The 20,143-nt window shown below is 36.2% G+C and overlaps 1 long non-coding RNA gene across 2 annotated transcripts in view; it reads right to left on the bottom strand.

Annotated features, from left to right (window-relative positions):
* Positions 1 to 1,573: 1,573 nt before the first annotated feature.
* The window catches only part of LOC128102228 (uncharacterized), a 102,107-nt gene continuing 83,537 nt past the window's right edge, over positions 1,574 to 20,143 (bottom strand). The window contains exon 4 of one of the 2 annotated variants that reach the window (XR_008215359.1): positions 1,574 to 3,239. This is a non-coding gene — a long non-coding RNA (uncharacterized LOC128102228). Of the gene's footprint in view, positions 3,240 to 12,743; positions 15,154 to 20,143 lie in introns of those variants that run through there. The other variant, XR_008215360.1, reaches the window with a different exon arrangement.

Raw genomic sequence — 20,143 nt, 5'->3', positions numbered from 1 at the left:
ATTTCTTATAATGGTCATGTGGACCCTCCCTCCCTGCATTTGACTTGAGCTTTATGAGGTAGATAAAAGTTTAGATTTCTTACCTTCAAATAACAGAGACAGGTAAATAACTGACTGTTTTGATCTGGCCCAACACATATCTCCCTGCAGTCTTTAAGACATGTTTTTTAATCAGTATACACTGTGCTGAGGAGTGACTGCATTCTGGAACATTTACATCACTTGGGAGCAGTCAGTTAGTCAGGGCAAACAGTACTGCATACCTTAATGATTCTTAAGGGCATCTTTCTAATACAGTGGAGTACACTAACCAGGGTTCATTATGATAGGTCTGAGTCATCCAGAATGGGTAAATTATGCTCTCCATGCTCTGTTTCTTGAGGGATGCTCTTCTAAAAAGATGTGAAAAAAAAAAACTTGTGTAAAGCAGAGAGAGAATCTATCTTCTTTGTTTCATTACTCTTAGCAATACTTTCAAGTTCTTTTGGAATAGGGCTTGATTTAGGGACATGTCCCTGATCATTATGAGATGATTTCCATATATGCAACTTAACACATTCCAACATAGGACAGAGACTAACAACTCTATCTTCAAGAGCTACAAAAAAAAAAAAAAATGTTTCCTGAACCAGCAGGGCAGGCAGGTATCAGGGAGAATAAATTTCCTTCAGATCTATCAATAGTCAAATAAATGGAACTTGGGGATCAAGGTGAAAGTGTTTGAAATCTCTAATCCCTCTCCTCTGCCAGCCCATTTTCAGCAGGTGTGCGTAAGCTGAAAGGTACAGCAACCAACCAGAGGAAGAGGTTACATTAGTATCTGTGTAAAGGTGCTCATATCTTTTCCTGTGTTTTCTGACTCATGATACACACAACCACAGTCAAGTCTCTTTAATACTGAACGCTTTTCAATAACAATTAGCTTCTTTTATAATGAATTACAAACATTACAAACAGAAGTCTTCAGATATTCACAAGTATTACCTTGTGGGGAAAATCTTAATTTTTTCTGAGAAAGAATCGTCTCTTTGCTGTCTGCAAGCTTTAGCTGAACTTTAACCTCATTCCCAGCTTTTTAATCAAAAGAATAGTACTGATAATTTTCAATGTAAAATTCATTTCTAAAAAATATAAATAAACAGATAAGGACACCAAAATGTTAAGCAAAAAAAATAGTGTTTTAAAAAAATCTTTAAAGAATTCTCTGTAGCCTATAAAAAATAAACATTGTATAACTTTGACAAAATAAACTTCAAACAACTCATTAAAATTCATGTAAGATTAGAACAATACAACAAGGTACAAATCTAATATCTGTGTGCTATAAAATAGTAAAAAGGCTAAATTCAAAATCAGTCTTCCCCTTTTTATTTTGTTTTTGAGATTATAATTTAATTACATTTCTCTTTTCCCTTTTCTTCCCCCCCACCCAGATACTCCCAAATACCCTTTACTACTATCCTTCAAATTCATGCCCTCTATATTTTTTTTATTAATTCTTATTGGCTACATATATATATATATATATATATATATATATGTACATATTTGCATTCCTAAATATTACCTATTGAAAGCTATAATACATATGCACAGGACTTGTGAAGACCAGTGTATGCCCCGTGCTTGCTGCTTTAGTCTCTGTGAGTTCATATGATCCTTAGTTGATTTAGAGGGCCTTGTTCACCTGCTATCCTCCATTCTCTCTGCCCTGTCACTATTGATACTCCAGCCCTGTGTCCCAAAGCTCATTCTCCCACAACCACTCAGGTTTCTTCTGTGCTTAGAAGTTTCCTCAAAATTGTCTTAATTGAGCCAGTAGTAGATGAACAGTCTTATTGAATAAGAAAAACAGAGCTAATTGCAGATTTAAAAGCCCAAGATGTCAGAGCAGTAGCTGAGAGCTAAAACTTAAAACTGCCTTTCTTACCCTTAGCTGCCGCTGTCATCCTTCTCCTCAGAAAGAGACCTACTTCCTGTGTGTCTGTCCTTTTATTGACTTTCTGTTATGCCTTCTCATAGACCTCCTCGTCACTGCCTGTCTGTACAGACCTGCAGGTCTTCTGTGGTTGGTATTGAGATTAAAGGCATGTGTCTCCATGCTGGCTGTATCCTTGAACACACAGAGATCCGCCTAGCTCTGCCTCCCAAGTGCTGGGATTAAAGGCATGTGCCACCACCGCCCAGCTTCTGCTATGGCTTGCTATTAGCTCTGACCCCTAAGCAACTTTATTTATTAACAAACAGATAAAATCACATTTCAGTACAAATAAAATATCACCATAGCCAGTTGATACTGAAGTCTTGAATTAAGATAGGAATGATAAAGAAAATGATAACCCCCAAAGTTAGTCTAAATTCTAACTCTAAATTGAGATATTTCTAGCCTGCTTCTCCAGCAAATAGGACAGTGGCTGGTACAAAGTGAGTGCCCAGTAAATACAAGCTGCCTGAGTAAATGACCCTTATTCAGTCATTAAAACAATGATAGAAAAAATAGGAACAGTAGGGAATCCATTGTATACATATTTGACTATGCATTCCTTCTTAGAAAAATGTTAGATTTTTACATGTAGCAGGGGTGGTGGGTGATTGGAGAACCCTACCTGTCATAATTACTAACCACGTGTAGGGTTCTATCATGTCTCTGTTGTATCCACTCTCAGCAAACATTTTACTAATGCTTTCCAGCTTTTCACAACTTTTCAAAATATATATCAACATATTACAACCAACAACTATATGGTATTATACATTGTGATTTACTAATGGTTAAATGGACATTCTAGACATCTTATGAAAAATCAAGTGTCTGTGGTTGAAATTTTAGGTAGAAGAGCACATGTAAGAACCATATTCAGGAATCAAAGCAAAGAAAAGCAAGATGCTAATGGAGAACTCTGATCAGTCTGGACGTCCATCTCAGCGGCCGTGGGCTGAATTACTCTTTTTCTTACGTTTCTCTTGCACATGTAAGTGCTTATTTCTTCCTTGAGGTGATGGTGACTCGTGGGCTCCAAAGCAAACGTCCAAGCCAAACCTCTCTTCTACTGCTTTCTATCTCATCTCCCACGTTAAAATGAGTTAGGTTCAGCATACTTCCATCTCCTCTTCTACAAAGCAGGGCTGATAATTGTGGCAATCAGAGACCATTTGGGGAATCAGCACAGCAGCAGTCAGTGCTCACAAAGACTCATTGCTGATACACTGTGAACTTGGCAGCCACTGTTCTCTTGTATCTAACAGAAAAATAAAGTACATTTTCTTCTGTAAGCCTCATGCCTCTCATTTTTAATATGTCCTTTCCCATTTTGTTCTATAGACATCTTAAAATATGTACAGTGTCACCTTTTTCTTGTTTTATGGCATATGGATGCAATTTTGTATGTTATTCAGGAAGAAACAAAACATATATTCATAAAGCAAGATGAAATTCTGCTAAATTATAGACAATGTTTGGATATGTTTGAAATGAATTGCTTTTGGAAATTCTATTACCATAAATAAGTATGGTTAAGAGGAAAGTTCTAAGGGGCCAGATAGATGACTCTGTGGTTAGAAATCATGCTGTTCCTAAAGAGGATTCGAGTTTGGATAACAGGTATCCAAATCTGACCCTCAAAATCACTGGAAATTCCAGCTCCAGAAAAACCAAATACCCTTTTCTGGAATCTGTAAATATCCATATGCTCATGCACATACAGAAATACACACATACAGTTACATAAAATAAAAACAAAATACAACTTTCTTCAAAATTTTACAAATTAAGCAAGTTTAGTTGAAATCAATTATTTAAATTACAATGTGCATGAAATATGTGGTGAGGGAAGGTATCCTATCAGTGTGGAGAGAGTATTCAAATAATGCATAAAAATAATACAGTGAATTCATACTAAAATAGTGTATGTTGTGTATCATTGTCACCAAAATGCATGCAACCATATTTGCAGTTAATCTTCATGGAAATAGCTTGGTCTTCTATTGGTACTTGATAATCTGACTCTCTTCAACAAAGGCAAAGAAAATTTGTATAATTAACAAGGCATATAACTGTAATTGTAGGATTTTGCTAACCGTGAAAAGTTACATATAGAAAATTAAACAAAGCCCTGATTTTAAAACTGGATCAAGAAAGAAGTCAAAGGGATATCTAAAAATTGGAATGATCTCTATGAAATACTGGAATCTTTTTAACAGAAGTATAAAATATTCATCCTAAAGCAAATGTGATCATATAAAGGGCTAGACATTTTTGAAAAAAGGACAATGTTGCTGAGAGAAATAAGCTCCTTCCAAAAAAGTTATTCCAGTTAGCCTTAGAAAAGACTATGTATTATCTGAGTTCCTACTGTTAGTCTTATTATGATTATTATATTTTTCATGAAAATAATAGTTGAAATTTTACACAATAAGATCTACAAACTAAAATTAAAACTCTTATCCATGTTTCACCAGACAAAAACATTATCTGACAATGTTATTGAGACTTTCTGTGGTGTCCTCACAGGGTAGAAAAGCTGAAGAGACTTTCTGGGGTGATTTCTAATAAAGCCACCAGTCTCATTTATGGTGGATCTGGCCTCAGGACCTCATCTCTTTCCAAAAAGTCACTTCATAATACCACTGCCTTGATAGTTAGGATTTTGACATGTGAATTTTGGAAGACAAACACTCAGTCCATTGACCCATGAGTTATATTGATATACGTGCATAAACTTCTAAACATATAACTTTAAACATTTTAATTCTGACTTATAACATTCATTGTGCTTTGGATGTGGTCTGTGTATCAGTTCTTTGAAATTTATTCTTATCTTGAAAATGGAATGTGAAAATAAATCATTTAATTTTTCATTTTAAATCCTTCAGAGAATTCTATCTGGTTCATTCTTTCCTTCTATGTATGTATAGAAGCTTGACTGTAGTTACAAAGACAACCAGAATCCATAATGGAACTCCATCCACAATTTTTAAAACTATTTATGGAAATGGAAGTTTTCATTTACTAAAAGGATTGTATACATATAGAAGACGGAAACACTAAGACTAAGACTTGTAGGTTAAGATGAACTGTTGGAAGCTTTCTAGGGCACTGATGTGGGGGAAATATGCACTAAAATGATAAGGACTTACCTGGGGTTTAGGAGGCTCAAACTTATTTCAAAGTTGGGCAAGAGATCCTCTGAGAATTTAGCTGGATTCTGACTCCAAGAAACTTTGGACAAGACCTCAGGGATGGATGCTCTATTAATTGGCAGATATGACCAGATATAAGGACCATGCCTACTTTTTAACTGTCACACTTACACATCAGGATGCTAAGGCTGACTGTGCACTCATTGAGGTCTGTGGAACAATCACAGTGGCACCATCCACTCAAGTCTGAAAACCAATAGTGAGAGAGGACTGGCTGCCAAGAAACCTAGGCGACCAGGAAAGGCACACTTCAAATCCAGAAGCTGCCGTTGGAGCAGCACAAGAGAGGCCTCAGCATTGCCTGCGAGCTCCTGTACTATGCTTTCTACTCTCAAGCATTTACTAAAGTAGCTGATCCCAAACACCACAGATACTAAATGTGACTGAAATTTCATAATTTTTTCAACTTTCTTGAGGCTTCAGCATGGTCTAAAGAAAAAAAAATTGTCCTATTATTTTTATAATCCTAATTCATAAACGTATACAGTCAGTGAAATTTTTAGAGGGAAAATGTTTCAATGGAATATTATTTAACTGATCTGTTAAGAAATTATGCTGTAGATTATGGGATACATGAGAGTCTTTTATTGGTATAAGACAGGGGATGTTTTTGTTCACACATTCTTTTTGTCTTTGAGAAAAAGAAAGAAGGAACAGTAATTTCAAATTTCTATTTCATTTACAATTTTACTCATAAAACTAAACATTATGATCTTTAATGGCTTGCTTACTCTTAATACTATCAATTATTTTTAACCTCATTTCTCTTGCCTGTATATGTACACATGTGTTTACATGTTTGTGTGTGTGCTTGTGTGTATGCAGATACATCTGCATATGTGCAGAGGTGGTTATTGGGAGTATTCCAAAATTTCTCTTTTCTTATTTTCTGGGACAAGCTATTTTACTGAACCTACAACTGACTGATTCAGGGATACACCTGCCTCAGCCTCCCTAGCACTGGGGTTATAAGCAAGACCAGCCTTTTTTTTTTATATATAATGAGTGCTGGAGATCAAATATAGGTCCTTGTATCTGAGTGACAAGCTCTTTGCCAATGGAACCATGCTTCTAGCCCTTGATTTCATTTTTGAAGAGTAATTATAGAAGAACGCAACTGTTCTTTCTACATTTTGCCATCATAAGGAAAAAGTACCATGCTGCTATTTTTATGTGCTTTGGACCATTATAAACTTCAGTGAAAGGACTAAAAAGTTGAAGTCTGCATGAGAAATTAATTACAAATGTACAGAAAAAAGGTTTGTCCAAAATTACACAATCCCAAATGCCAGATTCATTATCTCATTATTTATAATACATGCCAATCAACTTCTAATGAGAAAATAAATAAGCAAAATTTTGGTCAGTCTCCAAGAACTGAAATAATTATCTGAATACTGAACAGCGGCCATTTTGAAGGGTGCACACAGAGCTTATCAAAAACCTAATGGTAAAGATAATGGAAATCAAAGTCACCAAATCTATTTAAAGGTGAATTATGTATAAGCCATCTTTTGTCCAGCTCACTGTGGCTTACATTCCAAGCCTACTGAAATCACAGGGCAGAGTGATGAAAATTAATTTATGGTGTAGATTTTAATAACAGCTGGTGCACTATAGTGTCAGCTGTGTTTCATCCTTTGAAAAGGACAAAACTTTGTAACCTCTAGTTCTGAGCCCACCACTGTAGTGCACAGTGCTGCCACCCAGTGGCACCTGAAAGTAGAGAGCCTTTCATTGTACCTTGTACAAGGGTTCTCCTTTCGTGGTAGATGAATTCTAAACCAAGGTTGAAAGTATTTTTTGTCTTGGAAATATTTCTTCTGTCTTAGGTTGCTTTTAATTTTGTCTTACAAGGCGAAACAAGCAAACATATAAGCTTTCAGGTCATTGCCAACATTCACCATCCTTCATTCACATCAGGAGATATTCTAGAGATTTCTATCCAGAGGTACTACTGGTAATTGGCTATACATAAGAGGAAGGGGAGAACAGTAGACAGCATCCTCCATGTTTGCTGAGGCTGGACCTTTCCTCCTTTCTGTCAATGGGAACGCCTCTTTGGCAGCTTCTTGAAAAATGCACCACACAAATAGGATTAAAAGAAATATGTGGAGACAATCTATAGAGGAAACATCATGGTTTACGAAGCCATTGCTGTCATCTGGTTCTTCACTATCACTGCCTGATGTCTTCTCCCACGTATGACCAGCTTAGGGGTGCTCCTCTTCAACCAAAAAATACTTAATAAACTTGCTTACAATTAAGGTCTGTGGGATTTTATTAATCAATAATCTATTAACAATCAAATGTATTTTTTCTCTATTTGAGTAATATGTAAGTTTTTTTTTCCTCTTTGTTCTTTGGGGACCTGCCACCCAGCTCCCAAATAAATACACAAAGACTCATTCTTTCTTCTTCTGAAGGCGCAGGCTTAGCCTGGCTTATTTTTAGCCAGCTTTTCTTAAATTATCCTGTCTACCTTTTGCCTCTGGGCTTTTACCTTTCTCTATTCCATATTCCTTTTTCCCTTCTTACTCTGTGGCTGGTTGGGTAACTGGGTGGCTGGCCCCTGGGTGGCATCCTTCTCTCCTTCCCCTTCTTGCTCCTCCTTTCTCTTTTGCTCTTCTCTCTCCTTCTATTTATTCTCTCTGTCTGGCAGACCCTCCTATTCCTCTTCTGCCTAGCTATTGGCCATTCAGCTCTTTAGTATACCAATCAAGTGTTTTAGGAGAGCAAAGTAACACAGATTCACAGAGTTAAACAAATGCAACATAAAAGAATGCAACACATCATTGTATCATTAAACAAATATTCCACACCATAAACAAATGTAACAAATCTCCAACTAATATTCCACAACAGTAATACATCAGAATAACCTGGGGTACTGTATTATACATACATATAAAATAAGTGGATTACACATATAAAAATATGTGTCCTCAGTATCTCTGATTTGTTTTCAGGATGAGATTAAGGCATTCAACTTTTGAAAGGCATTTTGACTAGATGTGTTAGTGTCACAAGCCATAACTGTGGGGCTTGGAAGGCAGAGGCACAGAGATGTGGAATTTGAGCCCAGACTGTGTTATATAGAGAGACATCCATCTCAGAAACAAAAAAGGAAATAAATACATAATAAATACATAATAAAAATCTTTCCAGTTGAACTTTTTTCAGCTATGGTTAAGAATCTAATCCAAAATGTATCTCCATCTAGTTTATTAGGTCAGAGAAAATTATTTCCGAGGAATGTATTTCTAAGACGATTTCCAGCTGTGAGAAAGACTTTTTTTTTAACATTGAAAAAAAGATGGTTTTAATCATTTTAAAGACATACAAGTACACAACATTTTAAGAATATATCCAGGGTTGGGTATTGGTGAAATTATTAAGGCCATTCCACGTAGTTAAAAGGGAGATTTATTGAGTGGCGTAACTTACAAATGAAGGGATAAATTATAGGGTCTGGGAAAGACGCAGCGCAGTCCGATGGTGTTCTCTGGAGAACTCTGCTAGGTCTACCTCCAGCATCCAGGGTCTAGGAAACAAGAGAGGGCAGTGCATCCTGATCTCGGGTCTTCAGGGCCCTCTCTTGGCCCCGCCTTGTAGGCATGATAGTTACCAAAGCCTCAATGGGGGTTGGAACTTCCAGACCAAAGCTGGAATGGTTAACCACTCCAGTTGGGGATTTAGCTCAGTGGTAGAGTGCTTGCCTAGCAAGCGCAAGGCCCTGGGTTCGATGCTCAGCTCAAAAAAAAAAAAGAGAATATATCCAGACTTGGTAGTTGTTATGTAGATGTGAAATCATGTTAATGAATTTGACAATTGGAAAATGCTCACTAACTTTTACATATGTTTAAATAGCATGTTCCATATCATAAAACTCAACAATCAAATGCCTGCATATCACTACACAAGTCATAAGACTTTTGTGGTCACATTAGTTGACATTCTCTAGAAGAGCACAAGGGTCTGGAGATAAATTTGGTTCATAGTCCTACTCTGAAAATTCCTAGTTTGAAAAATTCAAGCTATTTCATCATCTTGCTGACTTGATTTTCTCATGCAGAAAACTTCTTTGGTGTCACCCATCTTATAATGTGATTTAGAAATAATAAATTAAAAGCCTATGAAGTAGCAAGAATTCATTGCTAGCTCCTTTTCTAACATTAATCATTTGCTTACTTGATAAGTAATTAGTGAGGATCTACAGTACATGCATGCTCTGTTCCCTCAAATAAGTTAACCTTGACCCTCTCAAAGATAGTACACAAAGCCAGTATGGTGAAGCATGGTTGTGATCCCAGAACTTGAGATAACTGAATATGAGAGCCATCCTGAACTAAATATCAAGCTTTGGGCTAGCAGGGGCTAGGAGATGCTGTTCTAAAAAGAAGTCAATAAAAAAAATCAGAGGTATTTATTATTTTTACTTTTCATATTCTATTAAATCTCCAATTAATTTCAATTTATTCTCTGCATTGTGTCATCAGAACAAATCACTAAAGATATCATTGACATAAATGTTATCAAACCAAACCAATCAAAATATCCTTATCAGCTGGGCAGCAATGGTACACACCTTTAATCCTAGCACTTGGGAGGTAGAGCCAGGTGGATCTCTGTGAGTTTGAGGCCAGCCTGGTCTACAGAGCAAGATCCAGAACAGGCACTAAAACTACACAGAGAAACTCTATCTCAAAAAATCAACAACAACAAAAAAGATCCTCATCTTTCTCAGCCACAGCTGATTTCTCAAACCAGCTTCTCTTCTTCATCTTAGCATTTTAAATTTTTTTAATTGTTTAAATTTTCAGGATTTTACCTTGATTTTCCTACCCAGTTAACTTTTCCTTTTGCTTGCCCTAATCTACATATATTCATCCCATCCTCAAATGTGTGTAAACAGCATCCTGTGTCACACCAGCATCTTTGGGTGTTATAAAAGAGTCTCAGTCTCCACAGGTGCAAAACTGTGCTCATCCTCCTTACTTAGCTGGTGTGCCATTTTCTCAGGCCCCAAACTAGGGAACTCCCTATTGGCCTATCACTCTCTGTCATCTTATGCTCCAATAATTTTTTAGTCACTTCAGTTTATTTCCTAAATGTTTTTCCAACACATGACTTCCCTTCCCTCTCTACTGTCCTTCTCCTTCCCTCCTTCTTTACCACATTCAGCAAAGACCAGGGAGACATCTACTGTCTGAGGTTCCCATATGAAAATACTTGCTGGCATTTTAAGATAAACAATAAAAAAGTGATAGACCAAAATATTAGTTACTTTACATGCTCAATAAAAGCAACTTGGGAACGGGAAAGGTGTGCAGTGAGAGCTTGAGGTCATGCAGGAAGCTTCGTAGAAAAACAGAGAGAAGAAAAACTGGTAGTCATCTCACTTTCTCATTTTTATTTAATCCAGGGATCCAACACACAGACCCATGCTGCCCACAGTTAAAATAGATGATCTCACCTCAATTAACCTAATCTGGATAACTCCTCACAGGAATGCCCAGAGGCTTGTCTTCTAGGGGATTCTAGATCCTGTCAAGTTGGCAGCCAATATTAACATTTGCTTCCCATAAGGAAACCATTTTCTTTTTTTGGTGGACAATTTTCTTACTGTCAGATTCTTCAGCCTTACCACACATCATTCTTTTCTCACTCCCTTCTTTCAGTTCTTCTAATTAGATGATCCCTGTCTACCTCTAGGTCTTAAATAATGAATTGCTTAAAATTATATACTCTGTTCACTCACTTCTTCTGCCTGCTTATACTGTAATTGTCTTTCAGATGTCAGTTCTGATATAACCTCTTCTGATAAGACCAGGTTCTTTCCCCCATTTTATGATCCAATGTACTCCATGCATTTTCTTCTTTTTCTGTAGCATGAATCTTAGAAGGTCTTATTAATAAAAACAAACCTGAAGCTGGGTATTGGGGTGAATGCTAGAAGATCAGAGAAGCAGAACAAGCCACAGCTTCCTCACCTTGCCAATTCCTCAACTGATCCGGTTTCCTCAGACTGGAAGCCTCTGTGTCCTCATCCAAATGGATTTCAGCTGAATGGCTGCTAAAAGCCTAAAAGCTTAACCAGATCTAGTCCCTGGTCCTCAAGCCTTATATACCTTTCTGATTTCTGCTATCACTTCCTGGGATTAAAGGCTCACTTCCTGGGATTAAAGGCGTGAGTCACCATGCCTGGCTGTTTCCAGTGTGGCCTTGAACTCACAGAGATCCAGACAGATTTCTGCCTCTGGAATGCTAGGATTAAAGGCATGTGTTACCACTGCCTAATCTCTATGTTGAATATTGTGGCTGTTCTGTTCTCTGACCCCAGAAATGTTTATTAGAGTACACAATATTTTGGGGAACACAATACCACCACATTTTTCTTCACTACATTTTGCCAATGTACACTTATCCATTTCATTGTTTTAGTAATTTTTTCCTTTGTAAATTTTGTTAAGGATCTGTCTAATAAATTGATAACACAAAAAATGACTCATAAAAGGAAGTAAGTAGAGTTTATGCTAGAAATGAATGGACATATGGGAGAATAAGCTCTAGAAATATATAGAGACATATTTTATAATATATTAATAATATGAATGATATATTAACATTATTAATATATTGTATATATTCCTAGGGATTCTTGTATTTAGCATGCTGTAAACTGCCAAATGATCTAGACAAAATCAATCATTTGATTAGCTAACAAGACATGCAGAGAATGAGAGAGAGAGAGATACAAACAGAGATAATTCTATACTTTGAACCTTACCTGTACAAGAACTTTTTCTATTTGCAGTAAGTTACCACTGGTATTTGTCCAGTCTGGGAAGTAAGATTGATCCTTCAGATAACTTTGTGCTCAATGAAACTAGGAGGAGATGTTTTATTTTGATCATATTGATGTATTTTGCTTTTGAGTCAGGGTCTCACATGTTGAGGCTGGCTTTAAAATCACCATATAGCCAAGGTTGGACGTGCCTTCCCATTGTCCCACCTCTATCATCTTCCATCATCCCACCTCTATCATTTTCCATCATCCTACCTCTATCATCTTCCATCATCATACTTCTATCATCTTCCATCATCCCACCTCTATCATCTTCCATCACCCTACCTCCATCATATTCCATTGTCCTAACTCCATCATCTTCCATCATCCTACCTCTATCATCTTCCATCATCATACTTCTATCATCTTCCATCATCCCACCTCTATCATCTTCCATCATCCTACCTCCATCATATTCCATTGTCCTAACTCCATCATCTTCCATCATCTTACCTCTATCATCTTCCATCGTCCTACCTCCATCATCTTCCATTGTCCTATCTCTATCATCTTCCATCATCCTACCTCTATCATCTTCCAAATGGTGGAAATTACAGGTGTGCACTACCACAGGCAGCTTTATTTTTCAAACATTTATTTGCAAGATTGCAGTCACATGCATGTAATGATTTCTCCAGCAGTCAGCTGGGCATTTTCAAACCAGTATATCCACCCACTGTAGAAGTGTTTTCCATAGTACATTCCCCAAGAGAGTTGTAGAAGAAGAGTAATGCTTCATTCTTTATCAATTGTGGAAGCACAGCATTTTTTTTATTTTTAGAACAAAACAGTTGTATTTTTATTGGACTACCTTATACAGAAGAGAGTGTGGCATGGATGGATAGTAAAAATGACAAAGGGACAAATATATTTCATTTGAAATAAACAAAACTGCTTATATAGTTTTCATTTGCATGCAAACTCCAGATTGACTGGATTAATGAGCAAAAAAAATTTGAAGAACCCACCCCTCTGTTTCAGCTTTTATTGGGGGACAGGAAGGAAAAAAAACTACTGGAGTTATTTTTTTAAACTGAAATTCCCCTAAGGTCTGGCCATATAAGTTTAAACAATGTAAATAAATCCACCATTGCCAGTTGTCATTGATCATATTGGCAATTTTTTAATGTTGTAAACTATATATTTCTTTGTGTTGTTAACAGCCAATATTTTCTTCCACCCCTGATAGTTTGTATTACTCTGTCTATTTCCTAAAACTGGTTTCTAGTTTTGGAATTCTCTTTTTAGAAAAAAAAAGTGATGGAGGGAAAAAAATTAGGTGAACAAGTCGAGATATTCATTCCACACCAAAGGTAGATCAAGGACAGAGAAAAGTCAAGGAACTCTGAATCTATTAGCCCTGAGGACTTAGAAAGTAGATAACCAGGGACAGGAAGTTGACAAGGAGGAATATTAGTTCATAATCCTAGTTTTGATGATTGCAAGTTCTTACTGGAAAGTTTGGCTCTAAATCCATAGGCAATTTATATACAAATGGTATGCCTTAACCAAGAGCATATTCTCATCAATCATATAGCTTCACTAATAAAATGATTATGCCTGAGGAGGAAATCAACTGAGCAACATTACGGTCACTGTACTTAAGAAGCCGCTGATACATTTCAAAGAAATACTCCACAAGTCTAAAAACAGTAGAAGGTAGCAGTTAGAATCTGATATAAGCAACATTTTATTTGTGTATTTTCTAGTGCCTTGTCAGTTGCATATGTATTATAAATATGAATTATAATTTAGTGCATTGGTATTAAATAAATAAATTACACATATTAATGAGTCACATTGTTAAAATTTATACATTAAAAATGACACTGTTACAAATGGAAAAAATAAGAGTGGAATTTTTGCCAATCTTCTTCTGAAGTTTTCACTGATATTTATTTTAGTCTTAGCTTCAAACTTTGCTTCAAGGTCTACCTAGAATTAAACACTTTTCCAGGATCAACAAATTCAACCACAGTGAAATGTCCAGAGATTTTGGACAGGTATTCAAAACATAAGTATTAATACAAATATTGACTTTATATTTTGTTGAACATCTAGATTTATTATCTCTCAGGGCAAATATTGACTGTATCTTCCAGGTCGATAAATCTCTATGTTCACTGGAACAAAGTCAATACCTGTATCATATCCATTTTCCCAGATGATAACTGCTTCTATTTATGTTATACTGTTTAGTGTTTCAAAACTTATGTTTATTATATGGGAAAAACATTAATAAAAATGTTAATTGGTAAATAAAAGCTCAAATTTTGTTGAAAGTGCATATAAATAATCCTAAAATTAATGAAAGATGCCTGAGCACTCATAGCAAGAAGTTATACTCATAATTATTTTTTCATAGGAAAATAAAATCTGTTAGTGATTAGTAAATGGGGAGGGGAATGAAATATTAATTCTCTAGTCTTGTTTTTCACAAATTGGTTATTAATTTTGTTTGGCCCCAAACAACAAATCTCTGGGAATTTTTTTCCCAGCTGTATATCTTAGAAATAAATTTTTGTTAAGCATGGAGAGTCACTCCATATATCCAAAATAATGGATACTGTTTTGGTGACTTTGTATAATTTTACTTTGAGTCTTTTGAGATTTGATACTTTAAAATAAGAAAGTTTGTATTATATATTCTGGGAGGAAATCAGAGATCCTAATTTTTTATAGACGGAAATTATCGAAATGAACAGAGATCCTAGTGGTTATGTTCTTTTTAGAGAAAGGAAATTTGAATGGCCCCTGTGACCAACAGTACTTTCTTGCACAGGAGACTGCTGGCATTTTCAGGGAATGCCTATTGTGAAAGCTGGAACTGTTCCCTGATATCTCATGTCTAACACTGTGGACACAGGTTGGACCTTCACATCCAATGTGCTTGGTGTGGGCAGTGACTCACCAGGTATCACAAGCAAAAGTCACTCTAGTTGTTTGATTGGTTTTGTTTGCTTACTGCTTCAGGCAGCTTTTACTTTGTACTCCATGCTAGCTTGGAATTAATTGCCAGGAAGCCCAGATTGGCCTGGAACCCACCATGCCTCTGTCTCAAGTCATGTTGTGGTAGAACCAAAAGGTGTAATAGCAGAGTGTCACTACAAAAAAAAAAAAAAAAAAAAGATAGCTTGACTAAAGGATCACCCAAAATCACAACATACTTATTCTGCTGAGATAAACCAACGTTACATCAAGCAATTGATACGGTGACAGGATAATACTTACTTCTGCAGTGTAACTTGAGCTGTCTACACAGCCACAAGATCTAGTGAAATGATCAAAAAACTTCACTCCAGGCTTCTTACTAGATCACTTCACACTCAGAGTGCACCAAACCATTGAGAAACATTTGATGTCATCGACTCAAAGTAAGATAGAGGACTGGAGAAACAAGTGTATGGCCTCATCTCCTCCCTTTTAATTTACTTTACTATGCTACTAAATTCTTCCTCACTCATCTTTAAAAATTGCTCTTCAAGTTGCCCTTCACTTGACTTGGCCAAAAGCCAAAAGCTTCCAACTGTGATACTCATTAAAATCTCAAACATGAGTATATCTATTGCTATCTAATTAAACTAGCTGCTTTTTAAATGTATATTCAGCAATTATGCATCACTTCTCTGCATATTCTACTGACTAAAATCACTTGTTACTTTATCTAGAACATAGTGGACTATAATTTCTTTAGCCGATTTTACAAGAATTATGGTTTGAGAGAAACTCAGTCTTGAAGGGATTACCCTGTGTCATCATTTGCAGCTCTCCATTGCAATATATAATCCTATCATTGAATGACAGTACGCAGGGATCCCAATCTTCAGCTCATAAGTTAGAGGCAACCAAATTGGAAATGGCAGCGCATTCACCTTTCTGGGTGATAGCACTAATACAGCTGCTTCTCTTCATTTGTGCTCTAGAGACTGACTCCAGGATAGTAGGATGAAAACCCAGAAGGGAGTTAGCACAAAGCAAAGAAATGAAGATTCCTAATGCAATGGCTTTCCTTCCCTTGCAACATATCATCTGTTTTTTCTCTCCTTGCAAGAAGACTTCTATATTTTAAGATGCTAAATCGGAAGGGAAAACTTCAGATTTTACTATCTGCTTGTCCTTGCCATTTTAACTTTAAAACCTGTAATGTGGGAGCCTTTCGACCTTTAATAATTTTCGTTACTTTTCCACATTCGTAATTGTTCTCTGAGTTTCTTAGGTTTTAAAAAAAAAATTCTCATTAAAAAAAATAGTACTGAACTAATGAACTCATTCCTCAGAATGTATAATTTTCCCTCAAGCAAAATAAATTGAACTGAAACTTTTAACAAAATAAGTTGCTGAATTTCTCAAGAAGTCAATGCTTCTTTGCACATGCATGTGTGTGTGCCTGCCTATATATGCACTCGTAAACAAAATCACCTAAATACCCAAAACAAGTTGGGAACTAGTGGTCTATATTTAGGCAAATGAGATAAGATTTACTGTTATTATTCCTTGTATCATTTTCATTCCTGTGACTATACTACAAATGTGGATTCTGTCTACACACAATTACCCATTGGTAAAGGAAGTGAATCATTTCAAAAGAAGCAAATATGTCCCAGAAGGTGAAACCTTCAGCTTCACCAAGGGGAGAGTTGGATGTTCACAGAACTCTCAAGTCTTTCAAAGTACACAAGGAGTGAGGCTAGGTACTAGCTCTCTTCCCTTTTGTTGCTTCACTTTTCTCTTCTGGTGTTTTCAACACAGATGGTACATTGTCCAAGTGCATGAGAACTTTTCCTTACCCTAACTCTGCATTTCTCCGTTCAATGTTCACTTCCAGAGACTTTAATCCTTTCACATTTTGGCCCTAGGCTTTATATTTGCTGTGTCCTTAGAAGAGAAAATTTAGTTTAGTAAAAGACATATCAAGTCAACCACTGTTCCTGATCTTTTATGAACTCACACATTGTGAGAACATATACAAGTTGTAGTCTTTCAATTCCTAACTGAGCATCCAAGATGTGCTATCATAAACCATTTCCCATTTCCCAGTTCTTCCCAAACTAAGACCATACCTTCCTGTGCACAAACTTGTAAAGCCAAGCCTAGTTCCTGGATTCATCTGGAAGAATGATCTGCTGTGTGGACTGGGCCCACAGTCTCTGGGAGATATTCTCCCAAAAGCTTTCTAAATATCCTCTTTGTGATTACATCTGATATTATCTGCCATGCCTTCTCCCAAGGCCTGACACAAGCTAGAGTCATCTGGGAAGGTGAAACATCAACTGAAAACATGCCTCCATCACATTGACCTGTAGGCAAATCTATGGGTTATTTTCTTAAAGTGTGTTTGATCTGGAAGGGTCCACCCACTTGCTGATAGAGACATTTAAGTTTTAGGCAGCTGAGGAGATAGCTCATCCATAAAGTGCTAACCATGAAAGCATGAGGACCCAAGGTTGGATCCCCAACATTCATACAAAATGTCAGGTATTGCGGCATATACATTATAACCCCAGATCTAAGAAGATGGGGACAGAGGGATTCCTGGGGCTTGCTTGCCAGCTAGCCTAGCTCATCAATGAGTTCCAGGTTTAATGACAGACCCTGGCTCAAATAATAATAATAGTAATAATAATAATAATAAATAAGAGAATGATACAGGAAGAAACACAACCTTTGACTTCCACACACACCTATACATCATATAAACACACATTCTTGTACACATACACACACTTGTATACACACCTACACATTTGCACATACACACACACCAACAATAGCACTTTTAGCAAAGTAATCTGATGGAATCCTATATATAGTTTTAATGCCACATCGATTCAATTTTGGTTAATGTTATTTATATGTCTCTAATCTAACTGTGTACCTAAAGTACATGCATTATGGATAGTTATTCTGATTTTTCTATGCTTCTATATGCCAAACATACCATAAAAAGTGTTTAAGAAATGAGCATGTCACTGAAGGAATTTTCAGTAAGTGGCCATACCCAAGTAACTTGCACTTACATCCACAAATCTCAACACCCTCCCTCACCCAACTACTTTGCAAGCATGCCATCTCAACTCAAAATGGTTTACAATCCTTTGAACTCAGTTAGTGAATTTTCTGTGTCTAAAGTCTAATCATCAATTTTATATTACTAAGGAACCTGAAGGGAAAATAATGAAGAAAATGAATACACTATTGTGATCCAATTACTCAATATTTACAATGTTATTTCATGTTGAACATAAAATTAGGTTCTAGAATGACATACTGGGGAAAAGGGCATGCTCTTCTGTCTTAGTTAGTGTTCTATTGCTGAAGAGACACCATGACCAAGGCAACTCTTATAAGAGAAAATATTTAATTGGGGTTTGTTTACAATTTCAGAGGTTTGGTTCATTATCATCATGGTAAGGAGCATGATAGTACACAGGCAGACATGATGTTGCAGAATTACCTGAGAGTTCGACATCTGAATCTGGAAGCATCAAGAACAGAGGTACACTGGGTCTGGCTTGGCCTTTTGAAACCTCAAAGCCCATCCCTAGTGACACACTTCCTCCGACAAGGCCACAGCTTCTCCAACAAGACCACACCTCCTAATCATTCTCAAGTAGTGCCACTCTCTGATGACTAAGCATTCAAATTTTGAGCCTAGGGGGAGCATTCTTATTCAAACAACCACACCTTCTAGTGACATCTTTATAAGATTGACCCACTTAGTCTGCTCTGCAATTTATGCAACTAGTTAGAAAAGCAAGATTGATTGCAATTACTTGAAAGAGGATAAATACAGATAAGATCAGAAGATTAACTTAAAACATATACTTGTTATCATAGATAATGCCACTAATATTATGACCCTAACTTCTAAATGCCTTCAAACCTTCAACTTCACCAGCAACTCCACTGACATGACATATACTTCTTTAGGCTCTCTACTTTCCATGGAGAAATACCCAGGACACATGCAATGAACAAAGAAGACTAATCTATTCTTATTTTGAATCTTACATAATTTTACCAAATTAAGAGCTTTATACCATCAGTCTTTTAATCATATGCATATATGTATATATGTTTAGGTTCATACATAAATGCATGTGTGTGTGTGTGTGTGTGTGTGTGTGTGTTTACAGTAAGATGGAAATAGTAAGGGTGGTGAGATGATTAGGTAGTTATTTCATATATAAATGCATATACATTAACGTATGTATTCTCAACTCTTGCCTTTCATTGATCACTAGTATGGCATTTAAGATATTTCTAATTTTAAAAATTTAAAACATTCATATTCCTCTGGTTACCATTTTACTCTTTTCCCTGCATGATCATTCTGGGCCCTTTTCTATACTTGTTTTTACACTGTCATCCACTTTCACTTCTCACACAATCATTCCGGTTTGGAGTCTGTCTTGTCACTACACAGTTTAGCATGTCTGTTAGTGGCAGTCACATTGCTAAAACTGAAGGGAATGTTTTAGTCTTTGTCTTACCATCTTTTACTAACTAAACATTGATACAGAATCTTATCTGTTGTCTAAAAATTATAGGACAAATCAACCATAGTTTGTCTCTGCCCCTAAAATACCATTTATTATTAAGCAAAAATCTTAATAATAGTTTTTAAACATCTTAATAAAATCTTATATTATTTTTAAATTATTAAAAATCTTAATAATAATGTTTTTAAACATTCCTCTTAAGTAAAGGAAGGTAGGTTACGGGAGATATATTTTTCTGAAACTGAATCTAAAGACCATGGCAGAGGAAAAAGTCATATGAGAGTATTTATATGTCATTGCAAGTGCTTATGTGGCAGCTCTAGGTTAGATCCTCATAACTATATAAATAAAATGTGGATACTCAAAGAATATTCTGAATATGGGAGAAGACTGTGACTTTTTCTTATCTTACCACATAAAGGACTATAAGGAAGCCAAGGTGGAAGCCGTGAGGACACATGAAAGACTACTTTTATAACAGACAAAAATCATTGTGAGTTCAGGTTAGGATGGAAACAGCGAAGGTCATGAGAGGATAGTTTTATTTTTAAGATAAAAAACTAAAGGATTATCTGGGTGATTAGATGCATGT

Source organism: Peromyscus californicus, unplaced genomic scaffold (assembly GCF_007827085.1).
Source record: "Peromyscus californicus insignis strain IS unplaced genomic scaffold, ASM782708v3 Scaffold_7__1_contigs__length_154581171, whole genome shotgun sequence".
Lineage (NCBI taxonomy): Eukaryota > Metazoa > Chordata > Mammalia > Rodentia > Cricetidae > Peromyscus > Peromyscus californicus.
The sequence above is the reverse complement of the archived record's forward strand: the minus strand, read 5'-3'. Positions and strand labels throughout refer to the sequence as shown.